At 46.7% G+C, this 14324-nt stretch overlaps 1 pseudogene across 1 annotated transcript; it reads right to left on the minus strand.

Annotated features, from left to right (window-relative positions):
- Window positions 1-12761: 12761 nt before the first annotated feature.
- Window positions 12762-13550, minus strand: LOC309561896 (large ribosomal subunit protein uL2-like; annotated as a pseudogene). Its single transcript has one exon. The product of its transcript is annotated as a large ribosomal subunit protein uL2-like (transcript).
- Window positions 13551-14324: the final 774 nt, after the last annotated feature.

A 14324-nucleotide genomic window follows, 5' to 3' on the forward strand; every position in this document is an offset into this window, starting at 1 on the left:
AGGGGGTCAGGAGGAGAGGAGTGGAGAACAGGGGGTCAGGAGGAGAGGAGTGGAGAACAGGGGGTCAGGAGGAGAGGAGTGGAGAACAGGGAGTCAGGAGGAGAGGAGAACAGGGGTCAGGAGAAGAGGAGAACAGGGGGTCAGGAGGAGAGGAGAACAGGAGGTCAGGAGGAGAGGAGAACAGGAGGTCAGGAGGAGAGGAGAACAGGGGGTCAGGAGGTCAGGAGGAGAGGAGAACAGGGGGTCAGGAGGAGAGAAGAACAGGGGGTCAGGGGGAGAGGAGAGGAAAACAGGGGGTCTGGAGAAGAGGAGAGGAGAGAAGAGGAGAACAGGGGGTCAGGAGGAGAGGAGAACAGGGGGTCAGGAGGAGAGGAGAACATGGAGTCAGGAGGAGGAGAGGAGAGAACAGAGGGTCGAGAGGAGAGGAGAGAACAGAGGAGAGCAGGGGGTCGGGAGAAGAGGAGTACAGAGGAGAGGAGAACAGGGGGTCAGAAGAGGAGAACAGGGGGTCAGGAGAGGAGAACAGGGGGTCAGGAGAGGAGAGGAGAACAGGGGGTCAGGAGAGGAGAAGAGAACAGGGGGTCAGGAGAGGAGAAGAGAACAGGGGGTCAGGAGAGGAGAAGAGAACAGGTGTTCAGGAGGAGAGAAGATGAGAACAGGGGGTTAGGAGGATAGAAGAGGAGAAAAGGGGGTCAGGAGGAGAGTAGAGAAGAACAGGGGGCTAGGAGGAGAGGAGAACAGTGGCGCCTTCAATTTAAAAATGGCGCCGCCCGGCGCCAACACGTCATTGCGCATGCGCCGCCGCTCGGGAAAACTCGTATACGTTCGGCTATTCCCGGCGGCGGCGCATGCCCGGTGACATGTTGGCACCGGGCGGCGCCATTTTTAAATCTAAGATTCCGCAGGAGCACGTCAGGCCGGGGGACAGTGACAGTAGCACACCGTGGGATGAGCCCCCCCGCTACGCCACTGCGTGACATCACTGGTTACTAGACGCCAAGCGGCAGGCCAACTAGCAACCAGTGTGTCCACGGTGCGCAGCAGGCCAGGAAGTACAGCCAACCAGCCAAGTGAGGGCCGCCCAGCCAGCACAGAGAGGATGAGGCTCGGGGCTAATATTTATTTAAAATAAACAGGAGACTCGGGCTTTTGGGGGAACACTCGGGGCTATAGCCCTGGTCAGCCCCCCCTGCCGATGCCACTGCCACTGGGCTGAATTGGAGCAACCTTTTCTGACAGAGGAGTGCCAAGGGGTGTATTGCTGGATGAGTCATGACCAAGATGACTACCACGGATACCTAGAAGCAATCCAATGTAGAGACCACTGGAACAGTTCGGTGGGGAGAATATGGTCTCCCATGGTAACAGGAAAAATTCTGTTTGCAGAAAGGAGGAGCTACAGCAGAGATGTGGCTAAAATTCTGAGTGAAGATGTTTGTGCAAAAAGTATCTGTTGTCTCCCTTGGCAACCATGGAGAAAATTTTGTTCAGCCTGCAAGGGGTGGCAGAGAGCATGAGAGACTGGTAGTTTCATGTTGTTGTTGCTTTTGTGGTGTAGTGAGCCCAGGGAAGAGGGCACAGTATCCAGTATCCTGCAAGGGGTCTGTCATTACCATTGGTGACAGGAAACCTGTTTGACCAGCAGGAGGTTGCCCCATGGCCATGTGAGGGCATTAACCTGTGAGAGCGTAGCAGAGAAGGGACAACGCCCTCAATTAAAAACGTCAACACCTGCCAAATTGAGTGGTAAGACTGTTAGTGTTACAAATGTTACAAATGTGAGGGAGACTGAGCATGAGTCTAATCCTGGTGAAGTGGTGACAAGTGGGGAAATCCACTTCCAGTAGAGACTTGCTGCTGGGTAGTGCCCTGTGCAATGAGGAAAAGCGGGTTGGTGCTGAGCCCGCCCGTGGCAAGATTGAGTACTGATAAGAACTTGTTAGGCTCACTGACCAGGTCCTTGGCAGATGGTTTGATGTCTACCATGGCAACCACAGGTAGTGCCGCAGAGTTGTCCTATCAAGGTGTCAGGAGAACCCCAATCCATTGGCCAGTGGTGGGCCATGCAGCAGGGTGCTGTGACTAAAGGATAGATAGCCAAGTAACCTAGAGAGGTACTGAAGTTGAAGCTGAGTGAGCTTATGAGCCAGGTAACTCAGCACTTTCCCGTGTTTGTATTCTGCTGAAGCTGGAGAAGATCTCCTGCGTGGGAAGACATATTTGTTTGTAAACTTGTGCTGTCTTTTAAATAAAAGTGGCCTTTCATGACCCTTAACCACTTAAGCCCCGGAGGATTTGGCTGCTCAAAGACCAGGGCCTATTTTGCAATTCGGCACTGTGTGATTTTAATGGACAATTGCGCGGTCCTGCGGCGCTGTACCCAAATGAAATTGACGTCCTTTTTTTCCCATAAACAGGACTTTCTTTTGGTGGTATTTAATCACCTTTGAGATTTTTATTTTTTGCGCTATAAACAAAAAAAGAGCGTCAGTTTTGAAAAAATAACAATATTTTTCAAATTTTTTTATAAGAAATTCCCCCCAAAAAAATGCAAAAATCAAAATTTTTTAACATTTTAGGCCAATTTGTTTTCTGCTACATATTTTTGGTAAAAAAAATTGCAATAAGTGTATTTTGATTGGTTTGCACAAAAGTTATTGCGTTTACTAACTAAGGGAAAGATTTATGTCATTTTTATTGTTTTTTTTTTAACTAGTAATGGCGGCGATTTGCGATTTTTTTTGCGGGACTACGACATTGCGGCAGACAGATCGGACCCCTGACTAACATTTTTGACAATTTTGGGGGTACCAGTGACATTACTACAGTAATCAGTGCTATACATATGCACTGTTACTGTAAAAATGACACTGGCAGGGAAGGGGTTAACTTTATTAGAGATCCAGGGGTTAAGTGTGTCCCTAGGGGCATGCCTCTAACTGTCAAGGGGCGTGGCTTTTGATGTAACCACAGAGACATACGATCCTACATAGCAGGATCGTATGATCTCTGCAGTTACACCAGGGAGAATAACAGGCGGCTTTGTTTACATTAGCCGCCTGCCTTTCTCCATCTCCAGCGGGAGATCGCAAGTGACCGGTGGACATTGGAGCCACCGGTCACTCGCGCGGGGATGCCTGTGAATGAGCAAGGGCGGGAGCGCGCCTCCGGTGGCACGCGCTCGCCCCCTACAGGCTCCTGGGCGAGCGACGTAGTACTAGGAGGGGCTGACTGCCGCAGTAAATGTACTTGCTGCGGTCGGCAAGCGGTTAAAAAATAGTTCCTAAGGGAAAGAAGATAATGCTCCCTAAATAAATAGTGCAGACTTTTGGAGATTTCTATTCAGCTCTATATAGTCTTCCAGATAGTAAAGTGGATAAATCCAAAATTGAAGAGTATATCTCGAGGTCAAACATGCCAAAATTGTCTAGAGAGTTGAGAGTGGAAATGGATTCTAAAATAACTGTGATTGAAGTTCAACAGGGTATTGGAGCAATGAAGTTGGGCAAAGCCCCATGTCCTGATGGTCTAACGTTACAGTATTATAGAACCTTTTTATCGTTCCTGGGGCCTCCCCTGACGAAATTGTTTAATGAGGTAGAAGTACATTTTTTTTTTTTTTTAACAATATTTTATTGAAACTTGTCAAACAGTACAGCGGTAAAGTAGTGCAATAGACAATACAACAAACCAAGAATAACAGTGTGGGCCTAGCACTTGAAATCATAACTCTGGTGAGGAGCAAGTCTCAAACATTTCTTTTCTCATGTAAATAGTACGAACAGTTTAGAAGTGCCCGTCCCCTCGGGGACAGGCGTTTTTCAAGCGAGTGGGGATGGGGGGGGGGGGGGGGAGGGTAGAAGAAGGTAGGAGAGGTGGGGAGGGTGGGGGGGAGGGAGTAGAAGTGCTAAAATGAACCTGGAATATGGAAAAAAATAAGGTGAAGCTATGTATGGAGTCATGTAGCTGTGTATAACTAGGAAAATATACAGGCAATAAGGTAACATTAGAGTAGTAATAAGTTCCCAATCAGAGGTATTAACCAATCAAATCAAGCGGAATGTATGAGGGCTATGTAGTGAGCAGTAAGGGGAGTAGTTGAGGATTCAGATCCCCCGTGGCGGAGGGCGGTGAGGTGAGGCTAAGGTCTGGCCTGAGTCCATCCCACTTTTTCAGGGGTCTGGAGGAGTGTCGGTGGGAGCTCATAGAAGTGTCCAGTTGTTCCAGTTTCCAGAGTGCAAGAAGATCTGCTCTAATGTCAGCGAGAGTGGGAGGAGAGGCGTCAATCCAGTGTTTTAGAATGGCCCTGCGGGCAACCATGTAACAGGTGGAGAGCCAGGGTTTAAAGTGAAGCAGAGAGGCTTTGCGGTGGGAGGGTACAGCAGCGAGTTGAGTGTCCAAATGGCCAAAGAGCAGTGCATAAACGTCTTTGGGGAGAGTACAGTTTACCAGGCGGGAGGCAAAGAGAAGCAGTTTATCCCAAAAGGTAGATATAGAGGGGCATTCCCAAAATTTGTGAAGTAGGGTGGGGTGAAGAGATTTACACAACGTACAGAAATGGTGTCGTTGATCAGGTGAGGCACAGAGATGGGGGAGATAGGCCCTGTGTAAGATCTTAAATTGTTGTTCCTTCCAAAATTCATTCCGTATATGACGACACGTGTATTGATATCCTTGTAATGCATATTGTTGAGCAAGAGGTGAGTTCAGTGCCTTAATCCAAGGTGAAGCGATTTGCGAAGCAACTGAGTGGAGACTGTCCGCATTGAGAGGATGGTATAGGTGTGAGATTTTGTGTTTCCGTGAAAAAATCCAGGTGTCCATTAGAGATGCTTTGAACCTTAATGATTTGGAGGAGCAGAGAGAGTTTGCAAAACTGAGACATTGCTGTACAAACAAGTGGTGCTGGGGGAGGACTCCATAAAGCTTGGAAAGATCCGCAAGAGAGAGGGGGGCTCCAGAGATGGGATCATATAATTGGGAGAGTTTGGTTAGGCCCCGTGGTGACCAGGTAGAGCAGAAGCGTTGGTGATGGGCTTGGTGAAACAAGAGGTGTCCTTGGATGGGCAGGAACTGAGATATATTCATGGGAACGTGTAGCTGTTTACGAACTGCCCTCCATGCCGCAATAGTAACTCTTAGTAACAAGTTGGGTCTAAGATGAGGCGGCAAGTCCCTATGAGCACAGTGCAACAATGAGGTCAGATCGTAAGGAGCCACCATATTTTGTTCCAACTCATAGTTGGTATATTTAGATTCTTGTCGTATCCAGTCCAGGCATCCCCGTAGCAGGCTGGCCAGGTTGTATAACCTAATGTTTGGAAGCCCTATCCATCCCTCCCTCCCGTTTTGTGAGGAATAATTTGTTGAGTGCTATCCTAGATCGGCGTCCGTTCCACAGAAAGGAGGTAAGGGCCTTTTGAAGCCTCTGAACATCCTTGTGGTGTAGAAGGAGTGGGATGCTTTGTAGAGGATACAACAGTTTAGGGAAACCTGACATACGAAAGAGGTGGCATCTTCCAAAGAAGGATATGGGAAGGGATTTCCAGTTGGGAAGGGATTTACAGTTGGAAAGGTCGGCAACTAGCCTATCGATAGTGGGAGACAAGTTAAGTCGGTAAATGGATGAGGGGTGGGGACCAATTTTGATTCCTAGATAAGTGATATGGGTCTTGGCCAATTTAAGTGGAGACGAGGAGGCCAAATGGGGGGTCCTAGTCGTGTTCAGAGATAGAACTTCGCTCTTTGAAAAGTTTATGCGTAGACCAGAACATTGACGAAAGGATTCAAATATGGATTGAATAATAGGGAGGTCGTGGGGGGGATCCAAGGTGAAAACAAGGACATCATCCGCAAAGAGTGCGGAACGAAGCTCCATGTCTCCCACCCGAATCTCCCGCAACTGGGAGTGGAAGGTGAGAATCCTGGAGAGGGGTTCTAATGCCAGGTTAAAGAGTAGAGGGGATAGGGGGCAGCCCTGTCTGGTTCCTTTGAATAAGCGGAAGGGCTGGGAGGAGAGTCCTGCGGCCACAATCTGGGCAGACGGGGAGGCATACATTGCTTGAATCAGGTGGAGAAATGGACCGGAAAAACCGAATTTTCTCAGGACCAACTCCAGCCAACGGAAACTGACATTATCAAAGGCCTTTTCGGCATCTAGGGTGATAATGGCAGAGTCCAAACCAGGGTTAGCTCTTGCCGTTTCTAGAGCAACCAGAACCTTCCGAATATTCGAAGTGGCCGAACGTCCCTGTGTAAAGCCTGACTGGGCTGGGTGGATAATGGTAGGGAGGAAGGAGGCCAGACGATTTGCTACCACTTTTGAGAGTAATTTAGAATCCAGGTTGAGAAGGGAGATGGGGCGGAATGAGCCGGGGTCCAGAGGGTCTTTCCCTTTTTTTGGGATTAGCTTGATGTGGGCCTGGAAGCCCGTGGGAAGATAAGGGTGCCCCTGCCAAATATGGTTAAAGACAGCGCACAGGGGGGGAGCTATGGTAGGGGCCATAAGTTTATAAAAGTCGGAGGTGTAGCCATCCGGACCGGGGGATTTCCCACGGGGCAAAGTGTTAATGGAGGCCAGAACCTCATCTATTGTGATAGGGGCGTTTAGAAACTCCAGGTGTTCATCGGAGACCTTAGGTAGTTGTGCGTTTGTAAGAAATTCAGAGGCCACAGCCTCGTCTATAGGGTCAGGACTATAAAGTGTGCTGTAAAATTGCTCCAGAACCTTAACTATTGCATCTGGGGAGTCTACCACTGAGCCCTGAGGGTCCCTGAGAGCGGAAATGTGCTTCTGAGTGTAGGGAGGTTTGCAGAGGGAGGCTAGAAGCTTTCCCGGCTTGTTCCCATACCGGTGAAACTGCCAGTTGCGGAATGAGGAGTGGAGGCTCTCCTGCGCCTCGGCCCACTGTTCAAATTGAAGTTTAGCAACTTTCCAATTTTCCCTGTTGAGAGGAGTATTAGACCGGTTAAGTTCAGTCTGCGCCTGCCGCAGACTCGAACTGGCCGTCTGATAGGCAGCGTTTATCCTTTTTTTGTAGGCCGTGGCATAGGAGAGGACCCGACCCCTCAAAACGGCTTTACCAGTCTCCCAAAGGAGGGTCGGGGAACAATCCGGTGTGGAGTTATGGGTCAGGAAATCCTGCCACATGTCGTGTAAAATGGTACGGATGTCCTTATCTTTAGCAAGATAAGATGGGAACCTCCATGTTTTCTTACCGGGGGCGGAAGGTGTGAAGGAAACCGTGACTGATGCTGGGGCGTGATCCGATATCACTATGTCATGAATGTGGGAATGTGAGGTAAAGGGTAGCATGGGGTCGTTTGCGAACACATAGTCTATACGTGTCAACGTGTTGTGGGGGTGCGAGAAAAATGAGAATTCCCTGTCTATCGGATGGGACAATCTCCACGTATCAGTGAGGGAAAGGCTAGTGGCAAAAGAGGACAGAGGGGTAGGATGGGAGGTTGCAGAGGACCGGGAGGGAACAGAGCTTCCTGCCCTATCCTCTTGAGGGTCCATACATTGATTGAAGTCCCCCACCATCAAGAGTGGAAGGTGGAGGTAGGGTGCAAGAAGCAGAGTGAGGGAATGAAAAAAGGATTTAGGGGGGGAGTTGGGAGCATATATACCCACCAAAGTCCATGTCTGCTGGAGTGTTTGTAAGTGGAGAACAGCGACACGGCCGTGTTCGTCAAAGTGGGAGGAGATGAGGACGCTAGGGTTGCGTTTGTGAATAAGTATAATAACTCCGCCCTTACCTTTGACCGCTGGGGATCCAAAGACTTGGCCCACCCACAGTTTTTTCATGCGATGAAGATCTTCTTCACTCAAGTGTGATTCCTGCAGGACCGCCACGTCCGCCTTCAGGCGTCTGAGATGCCGAAGATGGGCCATGCGTTTGTGAGGGGACCTGAGGCCCTTTACATTCCAAGTTACTACCGTCATATGAGGGACCGGGACTGGATACGACTAGACGGCAGATAATAACACCTAGAAAGAAACATGGTTACAACAACATGACTCCACACTTGATATTCCATGAGGCAAAAGAAAACAGGAAGGGAGATGAGACAGAAGGGTTGGCTAGGGAAGAGGGATGGGGAGGCCCTATCAGAGCCCAAACATAGCTGTCCCGAAGGACGCAAGACAGGAAGCCCGTGCTTCGCTTTTTTCCACATGTAGCAGAAATCATCGTGAGGAACAGTGTTACCGGATTCTTTGCTTAGTGCCCTGGAAAGGGATTGGTCCGTGCTCCATGACCCATGGGAGAACAGTAGAGTAGGGTTAGCGAGTGTAAACAGCCAGGAAGCAGATTCCAGTGAGACTGTGCTCTGGGTGATAAGAGAGGTCATTCTCAAACGTAACTCAAGGAGAGCACCTGAGAATAGCCTTGCCCCATTAACTAAAAATAGTGAGAACAACATAAGCATACAATTAACATAGGCAAACTGGAGTATTGAACTTAGGAGAGTGGTGAAAAACAACCGCTGCTGTAGGAGAGAGCGGTTAATTTAACACTCAGACTGGCTGTGCCAGAATATGAGAAGAAGTTTCTCAACATAGAGTCGGTCAGCGGGTGCGAGATCTGGACCTATGTCCTGAGAGCCTTTGTTTCTTGGCTGAGCCCCTCCGTGGACTCCTTTGTTCCCAGGTTCCTGGGGAACGTTGGGGATGATGACCAGAGGAGGAATCCAGGTTGATATGTAAAGCGGATTGGAGGTAATGGGTGGCTTCCTCCGGATAAGTGAATGATTTGACTTCCCCAGTGGCATCCGTTATACGAAGTGTGGCAGGATAGGTTAAAGCAAACTTTATGGACTTGGCATACAATGCTTGGCAAATCGGCTGAAACGCTTTCCTGCGTTTAGAGACCTCTTGGGAATAGTCAGCAAAGATGAGCAGCTAGTGACCATCAATTTGCAGGCCCTTGGAGTTGCGGAATGACTTCAAAATTTGTTGTCTGTCAGCGTAGTTTAGGTACCTGACTATTACGGGACGTGGAGATCTCCTTTCATTAGAGGGGGGGCCAATCCTGTGTGCCCTTTCTACTGTACAAGGAGAAATGATCCCCAGGGCTGCAGGGATGCGAGACATGCATATGTCTGTGAGGGAGTCCATTTGAAAGGATTCAGGCAAGCCAATCACTCTCAGGTTATTCCTTCTGGAGCGATTTTCTAAATCGGCCAGCTTCTCCAGGATATATCGTTGGGTCTGTCTAGCCTGCTGATCCAGTGAGAAGGAGCCTTGTACCTCCTCTTCTATGTCCGAAAGCCTGTGCTCCAGCTCTGTCAGTCTATGGGAGTGTTCCCCTAGCTCCCGCCGGAGCTGAGCCATCCCCGTGGATATGGCTTTGTCCACCGCCGCTGTGATGGTCGGGGACAGCAACGCTGCTACTGCCTGAGCAAGCGATGCGACCTGTGCCTCCGGGATAGGAGATGAGGCAGAAATTTGTGGGGAAGAAGGAGCCAGCTGGGCCGCGTCCGCCATGTCGATGGCGCCTGAGGCCTGGTCCGGAGCGGGAGGCCTGTTCGGTGGAGCGGCCGAGGGGGGGCCGTGTAAAACAAATTTGTCCATGCCTACCGAGTCCACAAGGATGTAGGGTGGTGTCCCAGGGGTCGGATGGCTCAGATGGGCAATGGATGCAGGCGAGTGAGATGCGATGTCCGGAGCCTCTGTTCCGCGCTGCCTGCTACATGGGCGCCGGAACCGGAAGTTGAAGTACATTTCTATAGAGATACATTGGGAGCACAGATGTCAGTTATCCCTAAAGAGGGGAAGGACTCAACATTATGTGGTAACTTCAGACCAATTTCACTGTTAAATGTGGATCTGAAGTTATTCACAAAAATCATTGCGAACAGATTGACACAACATATAAATACTCTGATATTTTATTTAGATCAAGTAGGATTCGTCCCACAGAGGGAAGCAAAAGATAATACCACAAAAATATTGAATTTAATACATATGGTAAATAACTCCCAGTTGTCCTGTGTACTCTTAGGAATGGATGCAGAAAAAGCGTTCAACCGCATAAACTGGGAATTTATGTTTTCTACTCTCAAATATATAGGATTAGGAAAGAGTATGATGCAACGGATTCAAGCTATATATTCCAAACCTTGGGCTCCAGCCAAGCTGAATGAAATGTTGCCGAATTCCTTCCCTATTAAAAATGGGAGGAGACAGGGATGCCCCCTCTCTCCCCTTTTGTTTATAATATCACTAGAACCTTTCCTTTGTAGGATAAGACAGAACCCAGATATCACCGGTGTGGAGAGCGGTAATAGACAACACAAAGTCACTGCATATGCAGATGACTTGCTTTTCTCGCTTTCCAAACCAGAGATATCATTACCAAACCTATTGAAAGAATTCAAACAATATAAATTATTATCTAATATGAAGATGCATTTTGATAAATCGGAGGCAATGGGAATTAGAGTTTCCTCCAGTGCCTTACAAAATCTGAAACAAAATTTCAAATTTAAATGGACAGAGAAAGCAATAAAATACTTGAGCACACTCATACCCAAGGATATGAGACAAGTGTATGAGAAAATTTCCCTCCCCTCTTGAATACAAAAAAAATATTACTGGAAAAATGGAACACAGGAATACAGTCTTGGTTTGGTAGATGCAACCTATTAAAGATGACTATACTACCGAAATTTCTGTATTTGTTCCAAACACTACCGATTAAGATCCCAGTTAAATACTTTAGACAGATTCATACATTATTCATCAGATTTGTGTGGGCATAAAAGAAACCTAGTTTATCACGCAAGATACTAACTTTTAACAAAAAAATTTGAAGGAGTAGCTTTACCAGATGTATATAAATATTATCAAGCTTCCCATCTCTGTAGACAATTAGATTGGTGCAGACACAATGAAAGTAAACTGTGGGTGCAACTGGAACAGTCACAAACAGGGATACCCCTAAACAGGGTGGCCTGGTGTTTTAACTTATTACCAATGGATCTGAAGACACATCCAATGAAACACCTTAAAAATGATATCACAGATTGGTCCCCGGATCCTGGCCCAAATGAACAGATCTCCCCTGTTTCCTATTTTGGGAAATCCTTGGTTTCCAGCAGGCCTTGATAAAAGCCATTTTGGACGCATGCGGGAAGATGGGGTGTTTCAGGCTTCACATTTTTTGAAGGAAAATAAATGGCCCACGATAGAGAAATTGATGGATGGGGGGGATATATTTGGGTTACCATTTTTAAGTGCCTTACAGTTGCAACTCTTTTTACAAACAATTGTTAACTCCCAAGATTATGGAAGACAACTGACCTTTTTTGAAAAATATTGCTCAGACTCGGGTGCTATAGCTCATGCCCTGTCTAAAACGTATGATTTATTGGTTGTGCCTCAGGAACAATCTAATATAATAGGTTTCGACCAATGGGAAAAATAAATTAAGTGCACTTTTTCCCCTGTGCAACGCCAATGGATAATAGAACGAGTTTTTAACTCTTCAATAAGTACTAAAATCCAAGAGACGAACTATAAAATACTGACAAGGTGGTATTATACTCCAGACAGATTACATAAGATCTATCCCACAGTGTCAGACCGTTGTTGGCGGTGCCAGGGGGAACAGGGTACAATAATACACATATGTTGGACGTGTCCCAAGATAAGGACCTACTGGGAAGAAGTTAAATAAATTATACAGAAATTTACTGAGGTAGAGATTTCAGTAGACCCAGCTTTGTTTCTTCTACAGTTAACGGAAACTTCAACTAGAAAATATAGGAGATCGATAGTGAATTATCTACTAAATGCAGGGAGAGCATGTATCCTGAGAAAATGGAAAAAAGAGACAGTACCAACAGTAAAGTATTGGATAAAGAAAGTAGAAGAAATAAATAAGATGGAGGATCTGATTTTAACATCAAGACAATGTAGAGAGAAATATAACCAGACCTGGGAAGCATGGCATTTGTTTATTCTCTCGGAAGAGGGAAGGACTTTTATGGAATGAGAATGCTGAAGCGGATAGACAGTACCATTGGACCCCCCCTTCTCCCCCTTTTTTTTTTGTTTTGGGTGTTTATAGCGGGTAAATGGAAAATGTGGAAGTGATAGGTATTTATAATTTTCAGAACAATAAACAGAAATTACAATATTACGTTATTTGAGGAGAAAGGGATAAGATATTTTTTGTTTGTCGTTATTACATATAGTTACATAGTTACATAGTAGGTGAGGTTGAATAAAGACAATAGTCCATCCAGTTCAACCTGTGTAGGTGTGTGTGGCTGTAATCATTAAGGATGATCGAACTTTTGAAAAGTCCGGTTCGGCCAGAACATCCGAACTTCCCGAAAGTTCGGCCCGGATTTCAGAACCCCATTTAAATCAATGGGACCCGAACTTCGGTAATCAAAAAACACCATTTTTAAACCCTAAAACCCAATAAATGCCCCTAAAAAGTGCCTAGGGTTCTGGGTCATGCCCCATTAACTATTAATCACACAAAAAAAAGTTCTCAAAAACTGTCATTTTTGACAAAAAAGCCAACCATCGAAAAAAATTTGAAGTTTGTATTAATATATTTGAGAGAAAATAGATTTGTGAATATATATTATACCTTCAATAAAGATAAAAATGGAAAAAAAAAATAGTTCCTGACTGACGTGAACTTACTTGACAACATACAGTATCTCACAAAAGTGAGTACACCCCTCACATTTTTGTAAATATATATATATTTTTTTTTAGAAAGTTTATTATGTAAATTATGCAGGGAATATTTTTAGTTCTCCTTTTCTTGCACAGTCTTTGTGCCGCGCAGACGTCCGGTACGACGAGCAGCAATAATACAGACTTTGCGACCAGCTGGAGCATCTCTCCTGATAGTTGAAGGTTTGCCAATGTGTTGATGGTTACCACTACCGAAGGGTTGTTCTACAGGATTCATAGCCACACCATGGACACGTGGCCAGCAGTTTCTCTTAGCCTTATATTTGTGGTAAGCATGACCTGCCTTCAAAATGGGCTTATCAATACGTCCACCACCTGCAACAACTCCAACAATTGCTCGGTTTGCAGAACAGATAACTTTCTTGGAGCCAGATGGCAGCTTTACTCTGGTCTTCTTTGTTTCAGGATTGTGGGAGATGACTGTAGCATAGTTGTCAGACGTGTGAGCCAACTTGCAACGATCACCTGGCTTCTCCTCTACACAACAAACAATAGTTCCTTCGGCATGGTGCCAACAGGGAGGACATTACCAATGTTTAGCTGAGCTTTCTTGCCACAGTACACAAATTGAGTGGTATGGATACCCTCAGCTGCAATGAAAAGTTCAGTCCTCTTTTTGAACATGTAAGGGTCACGGAAGGCAACTTTAGCAAGGGGACCACCACGGTCAGGATCGTGGATAATGTCTTTCACAATGCCCTTGATATATACATGCCTTTCTGCGAAGTCGACCGCCCTGAGCTTAGCAGGTCCTTTCCTGTGCTTTACACGGGATCTGAAAACAGATCCAGCACCTTTTCTCTGTCTCCTGATTACACGTCCCATGGTGCACTAGGCCCGGGCTGTCCATGAAGAGCTGTAAATATTTTATTATATCTTTTCATGTGACAACCCTGAAGAAATTACGCTTTGCTACAATGTAAGGTAGTGAGTGTACAGCTTGTATAACAATGTCAATTTTCTGTCCCCTCAAAATAACTCAACACACAGCAATTAATGTCTAAACCGCCGGCAAAAAAAGTGAGTACACGCCTAAGTGAAAATTCCAAATTGGGCCCAAAGTGTCAATATTTTGTGTGACCACCATTATTTTCCGGCACTGCCTAAACCCTCTTGGGCATGGAGTTCACCAGAGCTTCACAGGTTGCCACTGGAGTCCTCTTCCCCTCCTCCATGACAACATCACAATACTGGGGGATGTTAGAGAACTTGCGCTCCTCCACCTTCCATTTGAGGATGCCCCACAGATGCTCAATAGGGTTTAGGTCCAGAGACATGCTTGGCCAGTTCATCACCTTTACTCTCAGCTTCTTTAGCAAGGCAGTGGTCGTCTTGGAGGTGTGTTTGGGGTCTTTATCATGTTGGAATACTGCCCTGTGGCCTAGTCTCCGAAGGGAGGGGATCATGCTCTGCTTCAGTATGTTACAGTACAAGCTGGCATTCATGGTTCCCTCAATGAACTGTACCTCCCCAGTGTCGGCAGCACTCATGCAGCCCCAGACCATGACACTCCCAAAACCATGCTTGACTGTAGGCAAGACACATTTGTCTTTGAACACCTCACCTGGTTGCCGCCACACATGCTTGACACCATCTGAAC

The sequence above is a fragment of the Pelophylax lessonae genome, assembly GCF_965119305.1.
Source record: "Pelophylax lessonae genome assembly, chromosome: 8".
Classification (NCBI taxonomy): Eukaryota; Metazoa; Chordata; class Amphibia; order Anura; family Ranidae; genus Pelophylax; species Pelophylax lessonae.